The 8,813-nt window shown below is 43.5% G+C and overlaps 1 non-coding gene across 1 annotated transcript; it reads left to right on the forward strand.

Moving 5' to 3' along the window:
* Positions 1–4,148: 4,148 nt before the first annotated feature.
* LOC119927500 lies at positions 4,149–4,287 on the forward strand. Its single transcript, XR_005450497.1, has one exon. It is a non-coding gene; the product is annotated as a small nucleolar RNA SNORA7 (small nucleolar RNA).
* Positions 4,288–8,813: the final 4,526 nt, after the last annotated feature.

The following is an 8,813-nucleotide window of genomic DNA, read 5'->3' on the forward strand; positions in this document are numbered from 1 at the left end:
AAGCCATAGAGGCCCTATGAATCAGAGATGACTCGACAGCATCCAAGAAGAAAAAGAAAGCCATTTTGGGGCCTCCATCTTACCTTTAGCTTGCCTATGCAAGTACAACCATAATTTTCTTCCTCCAGTTTCCCCCGCATGAAAGTTGGACAATACCTGATGGATATCTCTAGCCTTTTAAGAAGCCTACTCTCTCAGGGAACGCCCATCCACCCAGCAATCCCTTGCTGGTAAGGCCCAGGGGTAGCTTGTCGTCCTGGGCTCTATCTCTTTCTGTTTTGAGAGTTTCTCTCAGTTCTGAGTCCTCCTGGCCCTTCTTCTTCACCACAGCTGCACTGTGACTGTTAACACTCTCTTGTCATTAAGTGCACTATTATCAACTTCCCTTTGTACCCATCTGGTCTCTTTCACAACTGGGGTAGTAGCATCAGTGAGACAGGCAGGGTTGTTCTCCAACCCTGATCTAGAAGACAAGAGGCAAGCTTTTCTCTTTCTGTCTGACATCCTGAGATCTGCCCCCCACCCTTTATCAGCATCAGATTTGGGCCCAAATGCCCCTCCCCCAACAACAAATCTGCATCAGAAGATTGGCAGATGTTCCAACAAGTTATAGCCTGTGAGCTCCTGTGAGCTTGTTGTGAGCAGGAATGTGTTTGCTACAATATTGTACTCTCCCAAGCGCTTAATCAATCAATCAATCAATCAATCGTATTTATTGAGCACTTACTGTGTGCAGAGCACTGTACTAAGCGCTTGGGAAGTACAAGTCGGAAACACACAGAGATGGTCCCTACCCAACAGTGGACTCACAGTCTACAGTGCTTTGAAGATAGTAAGTGCTCAATATATACGAATGAATGAAAAACCTGTCTGCAGAAACCTATTGGAGGACACTGCCTGTGAGCTTGCCATAGAACAAATGTTTCAACTCATAAAATACTATTGAAGAAGTTCTCCCGTGCATGCCTAAGAATCAATCTTTTTTTTTTTTTTTCATTTTTATGGTATTCACTGAGAGCTTACTGTGTGTCAAGCACTGTTCTAAGTGCTGGGAAAGATGCAAATCAATCAGGTCAGACACAGTCCCTGTCTCACATGGGGCTCACAGTCTAAGGAGCAGGGAGAACACAGGTATTGAATCCCCATTTTACAGTTGAGGAAACAGAGGCACAGAGAAGTGAAGTGAGTTGCCCGAAGTCACACAGCAGGCAAGTGACAGAGTCAGGATTAGATCCCAGATCCTCTGACTCCCACTTTCCACTAGGCCACACTGTTTCTCATCCATTCTCAATCATTCATAGTTGAGCAAAAGCATATCTTCATTGTGTATCCTAGGAAAGTCCTGAAATCCCACCCAGGAAAGCAAGGTCCATAGAAGAGGACCTTGGCTTAGGGTTGGGACTGCCTGCAGAGAATTGAGGGAAGGAGATGACCCCAGGACCATGGCGGGGTAAACAGGAAGCACTAGGATTTGCTCCTTGTTTTCGCCCCTCCCTCACAGCACTTATGTACATATAAGCACATAGAAGCAGCGTGGCTCAGTGGAAAGAGCACGGGCTTTGGAGTCAGAAGTCATGGGTTCAAATCCCAGCTCCACCAAGTGTCAGCTGTGTGACTTTGGGCAAGTCACTTAACTTCTCTGGGCCTCAGTTACCTCATCTGCAAAATGGGGATGAAGACTGTGAGCCCCCAAGTGGGACAACCTGATCACCTTGTAACTTCCCCAGCACTTAGAACAGTGCTTTACACATAGCAAGCACTTAATAAATGCCATTATTATTATTATATCCATAATTCATTCATATAATGTCTGTCTCCCCCTCTAGACTGTAAACTCACCATAGGCATGGAATGTGTCTACCAACTCTGTTATATTGTACTCTCCCAAGTGCTTAGCATAGTGCTATGCACACACAGAGCGCTCTCAATAAATATGACTGATTGATTGATTGAACAGCGACTTCAGGGATTTAAAATGCAACTTGACTCTGTCCTGCCCTCTGGACCCAGAAGTGAATAAGAATAGTCATTGCTGTATCCATTTAGTGTATGTTATTTGGCAAGCACTTTTCTAAGTGCTGGGGTGCATGCAATATGATTAGAGCAGATACAGTTCCTCTCCCACATCGGGCTCATAGTCTTAAGAGGGAAAGGAGAACAGGTATTTAATCTCCCATTTTGCAGATGAGGAAACTGAAGCACAAAGAAATGAAGTGACTTGATGCAAGTTTCACAGCAGACCTGTGGCAGAACCGAGATGATAGCCCAGGTCTCCTGACTGTCAGTCCGCTGCTCTTCCCACAAGGTCATGCTGCTTATTTGAAGTGTTCAGTTCATGAAGTAGCGTCGCTTTGTGTGAGCCACTCAGAAGTGACTCACACACCTAACTTTTTGATACATAGCGAAGTAACAGCAGACTCATATTTGTCAATTCTTTGTAATTTTAGCAACTTATACCAGCAGCGAAACCTCCGCAGAAGAGAAATGTGCACTTGGAACTTAAAAGTAAAAAGATTAGAAAAAGCATGGAATGTCCTCTCTGAGATCCTTTTAACCTGTTTTGCACTGCTCCTATTAGAGACACATTCTTCCCTGCTCTGGTTGTCGATGTGCGGATTTCTATTTCAGCCTCAACTCAACTCTTCTCCTAGAATCAACTCTTCTCCTAGAATGTACATATACTGACAGTAAGCATTTAAGGGTTTCGCAAAACTGAATTTAGGGTATAATGAATCCCTGAGGAGTGAATAAACAATGTGCCAATTTTTAGATAAATTTTCCACTAACCTGTTTACCAGTCAAGCAATAAAAGAATTTGGTATTTTAAACTTTTAACTTTTTTCATCTCATTTTTAATCTCTGTAAACAGAAGAAAATCTACAGTTACTACCCAAACAAAGAATGCAGTTGAGCTATATGCAGGTTAAAGCATTCTAAATAAAGTGGAGAATAATAAATAGTATAATGGTCAGTGGAGACAGTATGATAAACACCATTCCAGAATGCACTGTGCTTAGATTCCTAGATATTATAAACTTCCTGACTGGAAAAGATTCCATAAAGAGCATAAGCTTGGCATCTGTGTTCTTGGAAACGAATTTGGGCAAACCTTGGGAGATGGATCAGAGGAAACTATTTCAATAGTGTTTAGATTGGTTTTAGTGGAATAGTCTGTGAGCCCCTTGTGAGAGAGGGACTGTTCAAGCAGATTATCGTGTATCAATCCCAGGGCTTAGAACAGTATTTGGCACAGAGTAAGCTCTTAACAGGTATTATTACTATTATTCTTTGTGCTAGAAATATAATCCTCTGCATCCATCATCACTTAACAAGTACTCTAATTATTCTTATAATTATTATAGGCTTGCTAGTAATACAATTTTCTGTATCCATCAGAAATTAAAGACTCCTTGAAGGGCCATCTAGCCTATTCCCCTGTTTCTGAGCAGGGCAACAGGTCTATTTTTTTTCTTTGCTTGTGAGCCATCTGAAGAACAGGGACCACATCTAATTCCCACCTATGAATTCTTCCCCAGTGCTTAGTACAATACTCGGCACACAGTAAGCACTTGATAAATACTATTTACTACTACTACTTCTAACACTTAAATCTCCTCAGGAACCCTTCTTTGCCTTCTCTTTCTTTGCAACAAATGTAGTTAGGAGGCTTTTCTCACGTTCTAACCTAAGCCCCTCCTGTTGCAGTTCACATTTTCTCCATTTTCAGGACATTTAAGGAAATCATACTTTGCTGATGGTTACCAGTTTCAAATAACTCAACACTGTTGCCCCACTTCCTAGTTTTTGCTGGCAAGAGCCAAGGCAGGTTGCCATGAAATCAGGTCAGTAAAGTGAAGCAGTGCATTATTATTGTTAATTAGCATGTATTAATAATCATTATTATAATATAATAGTGATTAATAATAATAGACACCGTTAATAAACACCATTCCAGAATGCACTATGCTTAGATTAATAAGATATTATGAACTTCCTGACTGGAAAAATTTCCATAAAGAGCATAAGCTTGGCATCTGCGTTCTTGGAAATAAATTTGAGCACACCTTGGGTGATGGATCAGAGGAAACTATTTCAATAGTGTTCAGATAGGTATTAGTGGAATAGTATAATAATAATAATAATTATAACCCCTCTCAGGATCATACCTGGAGAGTTTCCAGTACTCTACCAGTCTCGAATACCAGAGGGAGAGTGAAAACAGAGGCACATTCATTCCATTCCTAGCTTGGGCAGTGGTTAGCGAGTAGAAGGCAATCTGCTTCAAGTCAAAACTCACCTGTGCAGGGCAGCACTGGCACCGGAGTTGAGGGGGAGACTCAGGTTTACTGCATGGAAGGAGGCAATAGTAAAGCACTTCTGTATTTTTACCAAGAAAACTCTATGGAAACACTACCAGAACTATTGCAGATGGAAATGGGGCATTCTGAGAGATATGTGTTCATGGAGTAGCTATGGGTCAGAGATGACTCGACAGCATAGGACAAACAATAATAATAATAGTATTTGGTAAGCACTTACTATGTTTCAAGCACTCTTTTAAGCTTGGGGCAGATACAAGTCATTCAGGTCAGACACGGTCCCTACCCCAACCAAGATTCACCTTCTAAATATGAGGGAGAACAGGTACTGAATCCCCATTTTAAAGAGGAGGAAATGGGGCACAGAGAGTTATGTGATTTACCCACAGTCACACAGCAGACAAGTGGCAGAGCTCCTTTGATTCTCTGGCCAGTGCTCTTTCCACTAAGCCACGTTGCTTCTCTGATATCAAGCAGTCTGCCCAAACCCTGGGTGTGGGATCCTCCATTAAGCCTGTAGTGACTTGCCTAGTACATACATGGAGGACAAATTGCAGCTGGGCCTCTTGGAAACCTTTGCCTTTAGAGGAGATGAGAGAGAAATAAGTCAGTTGTCTAGAAGCCAAGAGATCTGATTTCAGAATGGGACAGTGTTGGGAGAGGCCTCTTTGTTTCCATGCATCTGCACAAGGGAAGTGGAGAATTGAGCAATATCTGATGAATTTCTCCTATGGAGACAGCCATGATTGGTCTGCCTTAACAATCTGGATAGCTTGGGTCAAATACCCACTTTTTCTTTCGCATAATTTCTTGGCCAAAATTAGAAATCCTCTACTCTTTGTTTCCCAGATTAGACAAAGAGCGTTGCATTCATGCATTCACCTAGTGGAAAGAACACAAGACTAGGAGGTAGGAGATCTGGGTTCCAATCCAATTGCTACTGTGTCACCTTGGGCAACTCACTTAACTTCTCTGTGCCTCAGTATCCTCATCCATAAACTGTGGATTAAATTATCTGTTTTCCCCCTTAACCTGTGAGCTTTACATGGGACAGGGGCTGTGTTTCGCCTGATTATCTCGATTATACCCCAGTTTTGTTACAGTCCATGGGACATAATAAACATTTACAAAATACGACATTATCATCTGCTAGATTTTAAGCTCCTTGAAGGGCAGGGATTGTGTCAACCTACTCTACCGTACTCTCCCAAGCAAATGCTACTGTGCTCTGCACACAGTAAGTAATCAATGAATGCCCCAGATTTATTGACTAATTCACTGATCAGGAAGTTTCAGAGTTGGGTTTCTCTATCCATTTCATAAATACCCTGTACATAGGAAAGGTCCAAGATGGGTCCCCAAAGAGTAGAGGTTTTTCTCTGATCTCAGCCCTCACTCTGCAGTGACGATATTCCTCAGAGCAAAAGGCACTTAGTCTCCTCCTGATTTTAAGGGCAGAAAGGGGAAGCAGAGTGACTTAATGTGACCTCACAGGCTGAGAATCCGAAGAACCTGAGTTCTAATCCTGGTTCCACCACTTGTCTGCTGTGTGACCTTGGGCAAGTCACTTCATTTCTCTGTGCCTAGTTACCTCACCTGTAAAATGGATATTAAGACTGTTAGCCCTATGTGGGATGTGGACTGTAATCGATCTGATTATCTTGTATCAACCCCAGTGTTTAGGACAGTGTCTGGCATATGGGAAGCATTTAACAAATAGCATAAAATAGTGAAGGAGATTTTAGAAGGCACACTGCACTCTGCACACAGTAAGCACTCAATAAATATGATTGAATGAATGAATGAATGAATGAATGAGGATGGTTGTTAAGAAGGCAAATCATCACAGTGCTCATCCCAAGGATCCTTTGTTGCCAATGCCAGAGATTGTGCCCTAGATTGGATGAACCACTGGTTTGCCCCTGTGTGATATTGCTCATGTTCTTATGTTGATAAAAATAATTATGGTAATTGTTAAGCACTTACTATGTGCCAAGCACTGTTCTAAGCGCTGGGGTATATTGAAGGTAATCAGGTTGTCCCACATGGGGCTCACACTCTTAATCCGCATTTTACAGATGAAGTAACTGAGGCACAGAGAAGTTAAGTGACTTGCCCAAGGTCACACAGCAACAAGTGGCAGAGCTAGGAGAAGAACCCATTTATGAAGCTTCATGGCATCAAGGCTGTCCATCCCCTCGCCCCCTCCTAGTTCACCTCCCTTCTCTCCTTCTCCAGCCCAGCCCGCACCCTCCTCTCCTCTGCTGCTAAACTCCTCATTGTGCCTCATTCTTGCCTGTCCCACTGTCGACCCCTGGCCCACGTCCTTCCTCTGGCCTGGAATGCCCTCCCTCCACACATCACCCAAACTAGCTCTCTTCCTCCCTTTAAAGCCCTACTGAGAGCTCACCTTCTACAGGAGGCCTTCCCAGACTTAGCCCCCCCATTTTCCCTCCCCTCCTCCTCCTCCTCTTCCCAGTGCCCCCCACCCCTTTCCTCTCCCCGCAGCACTTATATATATTTCTACATATTTATTACTTTATACTCTGTACTATATTTATTTTGTTGATGTGTTTATAGCTATAATTCTATTTATTCTGATAGTATTTACACCTGTCTACTTGTTTTGTTTTGTTGTCTGTTTCCCCCTTCTAATAATAATGATGGTATTTGTTAAATGCTTACTATATGTGCAAAGCACTGTTCTAAGCGCTGGGAGGGTTACAAGGTGATCAGATTGTCCCACGAGGGGCTCACGGTCTTAATCCCCATTTTACAGATGAGGCAACTGAGGCACAGAGAGGTGAAGTGACTTGCCCAAAGTCACACAGCTGACAACTGGCGGAGCTGGAATTTGAACCCATGACTCCAACTCCAAAGCCCTTTCCACTGAGTCACACTGCTTCTAGACTGTGAGCCCGTTGTTGGGTAGGGACAGTCTCTATATGTTACCGACTTGTACTTCCCAAGCGCTTAGTACAGTACTCTGCCCACAGTAAGTGCTCAATAAATTCGATTGAATGAATGAATGAATGAACCCACTAACTCTCACTCCCAAGCCCGTGCTCTCTCCACTAAACCACACTGTTTCTCAGCGTTGATAGTTGGTCAGTAGTAGTGTTGGACATCCAGTGTGTGGTAAGCTGACCCAGATGCTCTGGTCAAACAATCGATCATCTTGCATGCTTTCCCTCACCTCACTACTCTCCTTCTACAACCCAGCCTGCTCACTTTGCTCATCTAATGCCCTAACCTTTTCACTGTGCCTCCGTCTCACCTGTCAAGTGCATAGTCAACTCAGGGGGTGGGTGGATAAGGAAAATCAGGGCATAGTCAGGGCAGCTGAGCTGACCCATCCAAGCCAAGCATGAGAATTACTGGCATAGCCAGGCTCCACATCACCCAAAACTGCTACTTATGGCCCAGGTGGGCCAGTTTTGGTGCATCTGAGGACCACAGTTACCATCTACCCCCTGCTGCCTACAAAGTTTCCAGGTCTATGATGTCACTGACTGCAACACTGTGAGCCCGTTATTGGGTAGGGACCATCTCTATATGTTGCCGACTTGTACTTCCCAAGTGCTCAGTACAGTGCTCTGCACACAGTAAGTGCTCAGTAAATATGATTGAACGAATGAATAAACACACATTGAAAGTACCAGCAGTGGCAAGGGAGAAAGTAGTAAGTTCTCTCCCTGTTTCCCCCACCTCTTCCCTTGTGCCCTTTTCTCCCACTTTGCCCCACTGTTCCCTTCCTTTTTCTTTCTCTCCCCCTTCTCTTTCTCCCTCTCTTTCTTCCTCTCTCCTTTTCCCTTTCTCTCCCTGTTTCTAAGCACACACCCCACCTTGACCCCCTTTAGATCTTCATTAGTCCTGATCTCTTTTTTTCTCTGCAATCTGACATGTCCGTCCTTCCTCCAACACATCTCTACCTGCATGTTCCACCCACACCTCAAGTTTAACCTGACCAACATCAAGTTCATCATTTCCCAAATCCTCTCCTCCACTTAACTTTCTCACTAAAGTTGACAACACCACCAAGCTCCCCTTCCTTGAAGATATAGCTTTGCAGTTGTCTTTGACTTCTCCCTGTCTTTCAACCTCAATCAGTCGATGGTATTTATTGACCGTTACTGTGTGCAGAACATGGTACTAAGTACTTAACACTGTACTAGCCTCAATATTCATTCTGTTCCCAAATCCTGTCAGGTCTTCCTTCTCAATATCCCTGGGATCTGACCCTTCCTATCCATCCTGTCCAGCCTGATATTCAGCCTGTTGTAACCTGCCTCGACTCCTGCATCAGCCTCTTTGCTCAACTCCAGTCTCCAGTCTTTTCTCTCTCCAGTCCAGACTTCATTCTGCAGCATGATCATTTTTCTAAAATGACATCCTCCGTAGAGTTCTCATCTCCTCAAAACCCTCCAATAATAATAATAACAACAGTGGTATTTATTAAGGGCTTACTATTTGCCAAGCACTGTTCAAAGTGCT

The sequence above is a fragment of the Tachyglossus aculeatus genome, chromosome 4, assembly GCF_015852505.1.
Source record: "Tachyglossus aculeatus isolate mTacAcu1 chromosome 4, mTacAcu1.pri, whole genome shotgun sequence".
NCBI classification, from domain to species: Eukaryota; Metazoa; Chordata; class Mammalia; order Monotremata; family Tachyglossidae; genus Tachyglossus; species Tachyglossus aculeatus.